The sequence below is a fragment of the Aythya ferina genome (assembly GCF_964211825.1).
Source record: "Aythya ferina genome assembly, chromosome: 4".
Lineage (NCBI taxonomy): Eukaryota > Metazoa > Chordata > Aves > Anseriformes > Anatidae > Aythya > Aythya ferina.
Genome location: NC_140300.1, coordinates 25053106 through 25067007, shown reverse-complemented (window position 1 = coordinate 25067007; position 13902 = coordinate 25053106). Strand labels below are relative to the sequence as shown.

General features: G+C 41.2%; 1 long non-coding RNA gene across 1 annotated transcript in view; it reads right to left on the bottom strand.

The window, feature by feature from the left end:
* Window positions 1–829: 829 nt before the first annotated feature.
* The window catches only part of LOC311435482, a 15399-nt gene continuing 2326 nt past the window's right edge, over window positions 830–13902 (bottom strand). Inside the window, exons 2-5 of the long non-coding RNA XR_014692142.1 lie at window positions 7717–7803; window positions 3497–3792; window positions 1761–1859; window positions 830–1105 (exon numbers count right to left, since the gene is read on the bottom strand). This is a non-coding gene — a long non-coding RNA (uncharacterized lncRNA). The remainder of the gene's footprint in view (window positions 1106–1760; window positions 1860–3496; window positions 3793–7716; window positions 7804–13902) is intronic.

Genomic DNA, 13902 nt, shown 5'->3' with positions numbered 1-13902 from the left:
GCAGATGTCTTTTGTCAATGTTTACTTCAAGGATCACCTCTCAAGAAAAATTACCCAATTTCCCTAATTCCCTAATTGGAACAGAACAGAACAGAACAGAACAGTTCATTTGGAAGGGACCTACAAAGATCATCCAGCCCAACTGCCTGACCACTTTAGGGCTAGCCAAAAGTTAAAGCAGATTCATGAGGGCATTGTCCAAATGCCTCTTGAACACCTTGACAGGTTTGGGGCATCAGTTAAGGATTATGCTTTTTTGATTAGGAAGAACACTTTTCCAGGCACGTGAGTGGTGCACAGTGATGCTCTTCAGAGACAACAACAGGAAGACAAAAAGACTGCACTGAGAAGCCATGCAAATAGCCACACGTGGACATCTTATGGAGCCAAAACCAGCCAACATCTGGCTATTTTCCCATTTGGCACTCCAGGGCAGTAAAAACATCTCCACAGGCATTCAGAAAGTTGATGTAGGGGGGCAGGAAGCTCAGCACTGCTTGGCTTTTGTTGAGCATCAGGAGCCAGAGCTGAGTACGTGAGCAGTACTTGCCATGTGGTGTGCCTACGTGGCAGACCTCCTGCCACGTCTCCTTCCTACGAAGAGAAGCAGAGACCAGCTATTTGCCCATACCACTTCTTACAGCTTCCTGAAGTAGGAGGAGAGGGCTGCGTACATCGTTAACAAGTTTAGGGAAGATTGTGTTGATTAGCCGTATAAGCACTTATTTCAGTTCTGCTGTTTCAATGAAGTGGTAAGACACAGCCTGAACTGTTGCAAATTGCAAATGCAGTTCAGAAATACCTACCAAATATTTGAACCAACACCATATTTTCTAGGAGAAAATATCTTTAATATTTAAAATAAAGAGTTAATGATAGTACACAAATAACAAGGTAATAAGAGGCAACTGAGACATGTTTGTCCACAAATGATGCTCTGTGGGACTTGTGAGAAGCCGGGGAGTTTTCACCTTCTTTCTCTCTGCTCACCTTCCTGCTGACATTGCCTCTCAGTGATGCACAGGATGCGGCTGCAACAGCCAGGGGATGAGCACTGCAAGCATCACCTGGCCCCGTGGTGCTGCTGACCTCTGGCTCTGCCGCTCTGAAAGCAGGGATTCTAAGTAAATTTCCAGTTTTTCTTAAGAACTGGGGTGTTTGGTGAACTCTCTAAACTGCCAACACAATATATATGTCTATCAAAAATATTGGCTTGATAAAAGTAGACGGTGACACGCACTGCCCACAAGTGCTTCTCCTAATTTGCCCTTGAGAATTTAAACTTTCAGATAAAATCTGTTGGGAGTGTAATGTTTCTGGAGACAATCACCGTTTATGTTTTTAACCTTTGAATTAATTTTTTTTTTCTTCCTCTTTTTTTTTTTTTTTTTCTCAAATGCAAGCCAGAAAATGCTCCTCTAGTAGCATTCAGTACATTTATTTAGACTGATTTTATCTCCTACACAACTATTTGTAACTTCTATTTTTTTGACCTTCTGAAAGCATACCTTCATTTTCTACATTGTTTTAAAGCTGATTCCAAAAGAATTAAAAAGATTAAACAAATGAAAAAGAAAATAGAATTAAAGAAAAATAAATGGCAGAAAACAAATTAACATATTATACACAGTTCTGTTGTGGTTTTATAATAAAAATGCAATGCAATTAAACAAATTACTTTCTGTCATTCATAGTGGTTCGTGCAATGAGATGATGTGTGAGGACAAGGGAGAAGTTCTGCAAATCAGCTTCTTAATTACCTAAGCACAAAGTTTTGGAGCTTCAGAGGAGCAGAAGAGAGCCTTGCAGTATCCAGATTGCATCAGTCATGACTCAGAGCAATTGTCCTGCTTTCTTTCCTGGAGAAAAACAGCAAATAATTATTAATATATCACTGAACACGAAGAATTAGTGAAATACATTGCAAAAACAGATGCTGGTCTTTGTATAGTATTTTTTCATCAGTACCTGCAAAACATTCTGCACTCTGGATGGAACCGATCTACTTCGCCGATGGACCGAACTGCCTTTTAGGGTCAGACTTTGCCTGATTTTAAAAGGGTTCTTATTGATTGAAAGTGGATCTGAAATCAGGCAGAGCTAGAAGAGACCCAGCTATCAGCAGATCCCATTATGCCGTGCAGAGGGAGCTCCAGCTGGAGCTCGGCGGGGCCCCTGCAAGTTAAGCATATGCTTTAGTGCTTTGCAGGACCCGTGCCAGAGATCTCCATCCTTTACAAGATGGAGTTACCAAGCTGATGGACATACTCCAAAACAGGGCTCCACAGCAGAAAAAGCAGCAGATTAAAACCCTTAACTGAAGGCTCCTTTTCTCCTGAGTGGCCAAGAACAGAGGGGTGCTCTCAAAAGCACCCATGATTAAGATAAAGGGGAGTGCAGCACTGTCACTCAGCACAGCCACATGCGGTGCATCCTTTCTAACCTAAGAGAAAAGAGATTTGAAATGCTGATAGACCTTGCTAATAGATACAGGCTGCAAACAGACTGGTGCAGAGAAAAAAATATCTCCTGTAACTGCTATGGCTTCTACCCCTCGCAAACTAAGACTCTGTAAGGGCGGCCAAATCTTTCTGAAAAAATTTGGATATAAACAAGCAAGCAACCATAGATTGCTTAAAAGAAAAAAAAAAAAAAGAGTGCTGCACATGCAAGAGCTTGGGGGTGATGAAGAGGACACAGGCAAACAATGCCAGTTCAGTCTTAGAAATCCTTGTAACGGATCCTGATGTGCTCATCTCCCCTGCTTTCATTTCTCTTCTGTCCTGGGTGAAGGGTTTGTGTTTAATAACATCATTTGCATCAGTGTGTCCCAACTGACCAAGGTACTAGGGCTGGGGGAGATTAGCATGGTAATCTCATTCTGATGGATAAAATTAGCAAAGATATTCCCCTGAATGGAGAGCTGCCATTGGCGAGCTGCCGTGCTTAGAATCAATTACTAAATTACTTTGAGCTCTAAGTCGACAGTAACAGAAAAATATTGGCATCGACCGAAATGAAATAAGATAAAAAATATGCGATCATTAAATCTCTCGCTACTATTCGCGAATGTGACTCACAAGAACTGCACAAAAAATAAGGCAGAATTTAATTTTTAACAGTGGTCCCTGTCATCATTTCAAGCGGAGCTGCGCAGTGCATGGAAGCAGAGCCCAACCTTCTTCTTCTGCTTCCCGGAGGAGCATGTGCAAGCAGAGCAGGGTCCAGAAAGGCTGTGCCAAGGCATAAACCCTTCCTTCATGCTGCGATTACCCGCTCTCTGTGTGGCGGGCAGTACGTACTTACTGCTTTGCAAGTATGTGTTAGGAAAAGGACCCTGCACCAGAGAATGCACAGTCTGGGGGTTTTTCTGGACACACACATGGTGTGCAAAATTCTTCTTGATTGCTCTACAATAAAAATAATAAATAAATATATATATAAATACATTAAAAATATCTTATTTTCACTACAAGCAAAACCACATAGAATATACCTTCACTACTCATTTGACATGCTAGGCAGGGCAGAAGTACTTTGCAGGGATGGAGAAGGTCGGAAGGACTGGCACGTGCATTGGTTTGGCCGAGCTTTTGGAAGTAACTACGGTTTTCAAACTGCTGGCTTTTGACTGCCTCAGTCACGAGCAATGGCACACAGGTCTGGCATACAGACGACACCAGGCTTTTGAAGCTTGCCTAGTTGAACACGTGCACCTAGAGACCTCTCGTATCACTGGCTGGTTTTGCAGACTTAAGTCACAGAGGCTGTAAATAAACGTCCAGTTCATCTCTGCTGGATTAGAGGAAATGCAAAAGAGAAAAACAAAAAGAAAAATTACCATCATTACACAGAATATGGAACGGGGTTCATTCTATCTTTAAACATTACCCTCTATTTTAGCCACAGTTATGGAGTATGTGGCTTCAAAATGAAAATAAAAATAAATAAATAAAAAAATCCAAGTAAAACACGACCAGTTGGATAGCAGAGAAAAAGAAATGTGAAAGAACCTTTTATCAGCTCTAAACAGTGGGAATCGCAGTAGCATAAGTAATTGATAATATTATTAGCACAGTATACATATCAGCTGTCGGGATATTATGAGGACTGAATCCAATCTCTGTTGAGGGAGTCAGGGTCAACATCATTAACTATAGATCCTGTCCTGGTTTACATATAGAGCCCTCGGGCCAAGTGTCTGCCAGATACATCTCTATAGATGTGCATAGCTATAGGACATACAGGGGGCTAATCACACACATCAGTAATAGACAACAAGCTTTTGTTTATCTGAAGGTTTACTGGAATTAACTGATTAGTGTCAAGTTGACACAATAACTTTTGTCTGCAATGTAGTTGATCATTTTGATGGTTTTATTGATGGAGTGTTGTCTAATGTAAATTGTAAGGGTAGTTGAATGAAGTAGGAAACATTTTAGTTAAACAGAAATTGAAAAAGCCACTAGTAAGCCTATCTTTAAAATGTCACATTCTGCAGCCTTACAGATGCCATATAATAGTAACAATGATGGCAACAACAGTAAGTAAGGGGAATTTAAAATGGAAATAGGCACAACCTAGACATAAAATTAACTCTCATATAAATCCTTAGATGATATCCTGATAATAAAATGAATGTAAGATGAATTTAACATCTCTCCTTCACAAAAAAAAAAAAAAAAAAAAAAAAAAAAAAAAGTCAACCTAATAAAATAGAAAGGAAAAAGAAGTAAAATATATTTATTTACCTAAACGCAGAATGGCCCAATTTAGAATAAAAGTATGAATAATATTTAACAAAAAATTCCTGCTGTGGCAAACAAATTAATTCTTTGCATGGACTCATAATCTTATTTTCTGTTACTTGTTAGGTATAATTACGTTCTTCCACAGATAATACGTAAAATACTGCTTTACAGTGACATGTCAAATAGCTTTTATGAACTAGTCTAGGCTTTCTGTTCTTATGGCTTCACAACACAGTTAGAAGCTCTTGGTTCACAACTACACATAAGAATATTCATCTTCTAACATAAATAACAATGGACTTCTTTTCTGATCCAGCCATTAGGTTATTTGGTGCAGCTGTTGGATGATCTCCTTTGAAAATAAGCGCATGGAATACAATTATGTTATGAATGATTCAAATATCAAAAAGATGTTATATAGTCTGAAATATTTATGTTCTGCTATAAATAACAGAAAACTAATTCACATTCTTTTATAACTTCAAAATCACCTTCTTTTCCTTTCCAGACACAAACTGTTCTCCCCACAATAGCAACTCAAAACAATTAGGCTAAGACAAGGGGGATACTGTGTGTCACAAAACGAAGTAATTAAATTTAGGCAGTATTATCAATGATGCCCAGTTCCAACCATTGAAGAGGCAGTTAGTAACCCCAGTCTGTCCCTCTATCAAAAAGCTATTTATTCTTCATTACTGGCTATCCCTGGCTTATAGGGATTCATTGTCATTAGAGTAACTTATAGGAGGAACAGTTAGTGCAGTGATATTATGGAAATAGCCATTTCACAGTTCATGGGCAAAGTAGAATCGAGTCATAGCTTTCCAGCAGTTGTCAGTGATGGTGAAATCTTGTCTGTTTCATTTATCACCCTTGAGGATTCATTACATTTGTTTGGCTTATAGCAGTATAATAGATTGAAATCATGTCACCAGAGAAGACGTAGATTTTGGAGATCCCATCTATGCAATTCCTACTGAGATCTATATACTGCAAAACTGGGGACAAAGCATGTCGTACCATGAGGATGCGGATTTCCCAGTTTAGATAAGAAATAGCCAAACCAACACCATTCCACTTTTTCCATATGTAGTAATGGCTCCCTCTTCGTATGTCTCAGAATTAACCTGACCACTTTTTGGTCACAGAAAATGTTGGGCTCTCTCTGCTTCCCACTTTGCAGCCCATGAAATACATGCTACAGAATTCTTCTCTCCAAACCACAGTCGTTAGCTCTTGCTAATTATCATTGCACTGCATAGGGTGTGACTGTCTGAGAGAGTGTAACTTCAAGCACTGTGCTTTCAAAAAGTGTTGTCACACATTCCTTTAAATCAGAGGAATGAGAAAATTACAAGAACTTCTTACATGGAAAGCAATGAAAGTAAATGGATGTTTAGATAGGTTGTATCATTCTTGAAGAAACGTAAATCTAATTCAGCAATTCATTTTGTGTGCTTCCCTACCTGAGAGTACATTAATGCATCCAAGAAATCACAGCCCTTTTTCAGCAGCATCTGACTTAGCAGTTTTCTGAAGAACTCTGCTTCTCTACTCAAAAGTGCACAGTGTTGTTAGACCCTAATATTTGGTCAGAGCCTGGTGTTACTAATCTATTAGGCACATAATAAGTTTATGCTTGTTTGAATCTGGCCAAATACATTGTCAGTCCAGATTTCTGTCTAGTTCCTATAAAAATTAGCTTGAAATGGATTTTAATATAAGACTGGGGGAAAAAAAAAAAAAAAAAAAAAAAAAAAAAACAACTCAGTATGGAAAACAAAATGTTTCCTGTGGTTAGCTCTGAAATAGCTAACCCAAACACTTGGCTTTTGTGCAAACCAAGTCATTTTAAACCTACTTTAAAAAATAGATCCTGTGCAAAGTTATATAACATTTCTAAATTCCTTTTTGCTAATTTTAAACAAGATTTTAAAATATCTTGCTATTGATAATCTATGGATCTTACATGTAGTTATTTGCGTCATAAAAGTACCACTATAACAATGTCAAGTCAGAAGTGGCTGATAAGAAGCAAACACAACATGTTGCTTTTTATTTTTACAAGTATCATCTTTTTATACATAAAGCATAAAGGAATCTTTTACATGTAGCTGTACACATCAAGGATTCCCAGCTGTGCCTAGCAATGCGTAGCTAAGTAAAAGTATGAAAAGAAAACAGACCATTTGTGGTCTGCACAACGGCCAGGTACAACAGTCAGCAGAATGGCAGAGGGTGGTGGCCCTCTTGGGCAGTATTGGGAAGATGGGGTGGACAAAACAAACTTTTTGTGTGTGTGAGGTTGTGATTTTACTCTGACCGCCCACACAGAACAGGGAGGAATGGGATGTTCGGCAGTAACCTCAATTTACCATGCTGCACCAGCCTATTGCAAGCCTAAGCTACAATACAGAAAGATGGTAGGGATTTCCAGACAATGCAGATGATGCTCTGTCAATGCATGAATATGCCTTAAAAGCACAACCAAGACAGATATCACATGTATACCTAAAATGCATTCATCGAAATATATTCTACAGTGGAAAGGAGAAATCGGTTTAAAATGAAACTATGGACAGCCTCACCATGAACTTCAGCTCAACATCCCATTTATACAGTAACTATCCCAATTTCTTCAAAGGAAGAAGGGAGCATATGAATTTTAAGTACTTATATGAGAGGTAGTTTGTTTTTCCACAAATGTTTTCTCATCAGAGCAGTTGTGAATGCAGGGTGGCCTCCTCAGGTATCACAGCCTGAGGATTCTTCGTTCTGTCTCTAGTGACTCCTTACTTTCTCTCTACAGTCTTATTTTCCAGGAAATGTTTGAGTTCACTCTTCTGTCCTGCCTGCATTTCTTCTGTCTTAACTTTTACTTAACTCTCCAGAATGCCTTTGGCCATCTCTTTTCCTATTTCACCAACATCATGGTCACTGACAACTAAAAGGTCCGTATTCTTACTCTCAGCCACCTTGGCTCTGAACACCACCAAGGATTCTTCCTGTTTTCCTCTCCTCCTGCAGCTTCTTCTGCCATCCCACTGGAGCACTGAAAAAGATGAGATATGCAATAGTGGAAGATACTGCTATTTGTCACTGGGCTCACTGTGTAGAAGCAACACAAGGTCTCTTTGTGCCCAGTATAAACATCTCTAGTTCACAAGTTCAGCAAACAGAATAATACGAAATACATAGGTAATATCCAATTTATGTAACAAATTAATAGAAAGCAGTAATCTTGATGGCAAAAATATTCTCTAATCATTAAGATCAAAGGATAAATCTGAGATAAAATACTTTAAAACACTTTGCCCAACAATTCTGTATTCAACAGCAATATTAAATTAGCCTAACAAATAAGAAGTAAAACATAAAAATTACAAATTGTAAGGAGATTAAAAGAGTATTCTGTTAGTATGATTAAATGATATGGGGTTTGGCATAAATAGAGAAATAATCCTGAGATATGTTTTCTATCTCAGTGTAATATAAAGGCTGTGTATTACATAAAATAAGGGAGAACAAAAAATTTTGCTTATCCCAGGATTCTAATTGCTTTATCTTGCCAAAATTTTTCATTGGGTCAAATACAAAGACCTTCATTCAGTAGTTACCAAGGCTTTCTTCAGGAAAATTCCCCTTGGCCTCATCGTTTTCTCTACAATTTTCACAGTCTTACAGGCAACTCACAGCTGCCCTATGGTACAATTTGTCAGTCATGATATACTGTGAGATATGTTATATGCATGTGTGTGTATGATATAATGATGTGTAAAATAGAATATATATTAATTAAAATATAAGAGGAGAATGCTATTTCACTCACTGCTAATTTGCATTTCATATTCCCAAAACATTGTAATACTATTATAAGGTATTGATCCAAGCATGACCATTTGATTTCACATCAATACTAATATGACTTTTCCATGATCTGTTGACATGTGGGATTTTCCTGAGTGAAATATTTTTTCTGAGTGAAATAAATACATACCAATGCCTGAGTATTTTCTCTGGTAAATTTGGGTTCAGCTGTTCTGTATGAAAAGCTGTTGATAACAATGTAAATCACCCTGTCCCAAAACTTGAATATAGACTTTTACCAGTAGACTTAGATTTCTATTTTAATGCTTTCCCTAATCTATTTCTTTTCCTTTCCTTCTTTGATATAATGGTGTCTTTCCAATACTGTATGTTGTCTACAGCTATACTAAACATCCTAAACATAGGCAGAAAATGCCATTTAGGAGTAAGACTCCTTCAAAATCTCATTCCCATCCTTGGCGTGGCTGTTCAGGACCTGACATAAAGATTGCTGGAATAACAACCTTCTACTGAATCTCTCTGAATTAGGTAAATAATGTATTTTATTATGAAACAGTTCTTGCTTTACTGTTTTTTATATACAGATCCCAAGATCATATGGGTCCAGAAACCCCATTTCTTCTGTCCCACTAGATAGGCATACAGTATAATACTCAAATAGCCTTTTGTTTTCTCAGAACTGCTGATGTACTTCTTCCTACTAAATCCCTGTTTCTATCAACATTACCCAAGAGTTTCAACCTATACTTTTGTTATTTTTTTTTTTTCTAGTGGTTACCAACTTCAAACCTACCCAGTGGTTGGGGATAATGACTTATCTTTGCTGCAGATATCCACGTGGAGATCTCTTTCCCCATCTATACACACACATGTACCCTACACAGTTTATGCTAAAGACAACACCACCACTTCCATTGACTTACTTGGAGCAGACCTGGATCTTACTGGCAAGGAAAGCTTGAATGGGAGAAAGCGGTATGTCTGGGAAGTGTGTTAAAAATTAGCCAATATTGGGTTCTTCCCAGATTTAGCCCAAAACCAGACATCCTGTTTTCCTCAGAGAAGCCAGGGAACACAAGGAAGAGGCAGAAATAGTCACTTTCTTCAAATGAGATGTTTGTCTTTTCCATCATCTGCCAAGACCTGAAAATGGTTCACAACCTCAAAATCTAGCAATAGCCCTCATTGCTCCTGGACTACAGGGCTACTGCAGGAGATGAAAACTTCACTGGGGCAGGGGACAAACTCTAATGGCTGATCCAAAGCAATTTAAATCACTTTGTGAGTTTGCTAGAGCTCTATCACTTCCTTCTTGGTTCTCTTGATAGACTGTGTGTAAATACAGTGTGTATTATTCTATGTCCTGCCATCTACTCACTTTCACACATCACTTTCCTTACTTTTGAAGATATCAGCATATTGCAGTATACAATTACAGAACCTGAAAACTCAATTAATGTGCTATTTACATGAGTATTAACTAGAACAATGCCTATAAATGCATTAGGAAAAAAAAATCTTCTTACAGATTGAAAATAAACTTTTAAGAACTGACCCAGTGCCAATCCTTTCAGCGCCTGTCTGGATATAGGTAATTATTTTAGTTAATGGCACAGCACAAGGTCCCAGAGTACACACATAAACCCACATTTTCCAAGAGAGATTGAAGCAAGGATTACATAAAAGGTTTTAGTAAAAACTACAGACTTGTTCTCATCTAAAGCTAATACCCATTCACATTCTCTATTAACGTAAACAGATAATTTACCCTTAATTTAAGGACCCTTCACATCAAGCATAATCAGCTTAAGGAAGATATGTGGTCAGCATAAAAAAAGATGTATTTTGCATCTTATGTCTCCTGCTTTTCATTCAAGCTCAGCTCTGCATCCCATTGTCTCCAACCAACGTAGGCTTCTATATTGCTATTTCTCCTTGGCCAGCACTTGCCAGGTATGGTCTCTGACTTGCTGAAATCCTGACAGAGGGAGCCTGGGCTTGACTGCTAAAGCCTGAGGGTCCCACCAGCACCCTTCTTACACTCACTTAGCAGAAGATGGACCATACATGACTTGAGCCTGCGATCCCATTTTGATGGAAATAAAACAAAAAGGCAGATGTATGTGATTAGCAGGAAAGCATTGTTGCGCTTTCCAAGTTAGCACATGGGCCTGGATAGTCATAATTTAATTGACTGATTGATTGATTGATTGATTGGTTTGAATATATTTTACTGGGAAGCTAAAAATGAACAGGTGCCAGAATGATGTTGCTTTTGCATGGAAGTCTGGGACCATCCATCACGTGTCACTTGCAGGCAGGAGGGCTACTGGAAAACAGTGGGGCAAATGCAGCCAGGCTTTGCTAAGCTGCCTTGTAGAAAGAACATTGCTGTGGAGGTAAAAACAAGCAGAGGAGCCATGGAGCAAAGCAGCCAGGGCTGGAGCAGCAATGCCAAGAGCAGTCACCCAGCTGTGTTTCCAGCAACAAGGGCTGACCTCCCCCAGGGGCTGGCTGCAGGAGGGGAGCTCTTCCTTCAACCCTGAGCAAAATGCATCTGAACCACCAAGGAGAAAGTCCCAGCCCATCTGACTGGGTGCTTCTTGCTCGTCCTTTCAGACTTGCTGACTACATTTAGTCTCTCAGGTATGTGGCCTTGCTCTGACCTCTTGCTCATGTAGAGAGCCTTGCAGAGCAGGACATACTACAGGGGCTCTGCGCACCTCAGCAGCGCCAACACGAGCTCTGGTGAAAGAAGCTCGATGGGATTTCCTTCTGGTAGCCCCTGCCCTTGTGTGGGAGCTGAGAGCACCTTGCCTGAAGGCAGAGTGTATCCTTCCGGGCAGGAATTCAGGATCACCAAGCCGTGCCTCCTTGTCACTGGCTACTTATTCTGAGAAAAGAGGCCTTTTTAGCTTTCCATTGACCTCTTGACTTAGAAACAGTTATCTTTCACTCTGAGAAGAACGTACCTTTCCATCCCTCTTACTGCCTCATTCAACCTCATTGGGCCGATCGACACAAACAGGCATAGAGACATCAAATTGCCCTAATTGGGTCAGGCCATAGGTCTGGTCATGGCCAGCGATCATTGCTTAGAGAAAGAACAGAAGAAGTGGGGCCCTACAAAAGGACCCTGCCCTTGGTGAATCTGCCCAGCTACCAGCAGAGTAAAGGCTGCAGCTGGTATCCATCACCTGATGATGCAAATACAGAAATACCAAATACCAGAAAAAAAAAAATCTTGAATTTTTTAAACTCATGCACATGTTTTTTATGAAACAGCACAAATATATATCTACAATTGTATGTGACATGGACCTCTATATGTGAATCACTAATGGCATGTTTCACTATGCTTCTGTACTCACAAGAAAATAGGTGGATTGGCACTTTCTGGACATAGTAAACATAAAAAGTATATCTTTTTTTTTACTACCAGTAGGGTTTCTTTAATTCTCTCTCAAGATATTTGCGCTGTGGTCTCTCTCCTTACAACTTACTCTGTACATTTCATGGGAGGTCTCTGAGTTTCTGTGATCCTACCTTCAAGTTCTCAGCCCCGTTTCTGACAAAGGCATCACACTCCTTAACTATGTAACTACTTTTATGATCAGCTTGCACAGGAAAGCTGCAGACCAGCAGGCTATTCAACACTAATCCAAGCACTGCCAAAATCATAGTCTTCAAAAGGTCCAGTAGGCTTTGACCCATTTCATCAAGCTTAGAGGCAAGGCCCTATAAGATGTGCTGCTCAGGCTGTCCCCATGCACAGAACATTACATCCTAACTCTCTGTCTTTGCAAAACTGCACGTCTTTCCTACAATTTGAAGCATCCTACTCTTCCTAGGATCTTACTCTTTCTCCTGTGTGCTGCTCTGCATGGGGCAAAAAGTACCTCTGGATGTATAAAGTGCCAGGGTTGGAAAAAAAAGAAAGCATGCTATTCATTGTCAATGTTTACGTAAGTGAAAAAAATCATTGCTTACAAAACAGAAGGTGAAGGTTATACCATCTGAAATGTGTGGGGTGTTTTTTTTTTTTTCCTGCTGAGCCATGTCGGGCAGTGCAGGTGGAGCCTCTCCTGGGTGCAGTGGAGCAGACAGGCACAGCTTTGCTACGTGTTTCTGCTCTCACAACCACACACAAACCTCGAGCTGTGCTCTTTATCTTTCTTTCTTTTCATGGGGCTAAAAGATAGCAGTTTGTAAGACAAGCAATAGCCAGGCCTTATAGCTTTTGGTTTTAACCAAAATAACCACAGTATTCCACTGAGGAACAAAAGAGAGAAGTGTCTGGATCTGCACTTCACTGGCTGGCCGATGCCAGAAGCAGGTTAGGGGCTGGAGGAAGATGTCTCCTGCGTAGAGCAGTCCTTTGCTCATAACAACAGAAAGCTTTGATTCGGCCACATCTTGGCTCCAAGAGGGAAAGCCAAGCCTTCTCTTCGGGCTGCTGCAGCCCCCAGGCCCCTCGTGCTGCCCTGCCTGTCCCAGCAGCTGTCCTCTGAGCATCGCTGCCTTTCACATCCCCTTCCCTACTTGCACAGTCCACAGCTAGCATTTTGCTTTTTTTTTTTTTTTTTTTTTTTTTTAATCGCAGAAAGGCCTCCCCGCCTAATCTAATTCCCGCTCCTTTGTCACAAGCAGATGTCACTTTTACATCTGTGCGTCTGCTCGAGCGCCCGGCTCCTCCAGCCCAGCAGATGTTGCCGCCGCCAAGGCAGCAGCGAGGAGGGGTGTGTGTGTGGGGGGGAACAACAAAAAAAAAGCAAGGCTCAGATCCCTCTGCTGGCGGCGGCCTGAACGCCACGGCCCGGCCCTGAGAAGCGAAAAGAGAGAAAAACCCCGAGAGAGTTTCGGAGCTGACCCTAACCGCGCCGCTCCCCATCCCAAATGGGGTTGCTCGACGGGGGGCTGCTCGCCGTCCTCCCCACGGGGGAACTCCGGGCAGGGCAAGCGAGGGGAACCCCACGCCGGTGCCCGGGGCTTGCTGCGGCCACGGGTGACCGCGAGGAGCCGTGGAAAGGCCGCTGGGCCGGCTCGGGGCCGCTTTCCCATGGGCGGCGGCGGGCGCACAAAGGCGCGCTGTTCCCTGTTTTGTCTCGCTGCCTCCGAGCATTCCTCCGGCTTCCCCCCAACCCCGGCCCCTTCTGAAAGGGGGAGAAGAGGAAAGAAAAGTGGCTTTTACACGGGCAGAGCCTTTTCCCCCGGCCCCCGCTGGCAGGAGGCACCCCGCGCATCCCCCGCGCATCCCCGCGCATCCCCTGCGCGCCCCGCGCATCCCGGCTGGGCCGGGGCTGGTGGCGGAGACAAAAGGGCC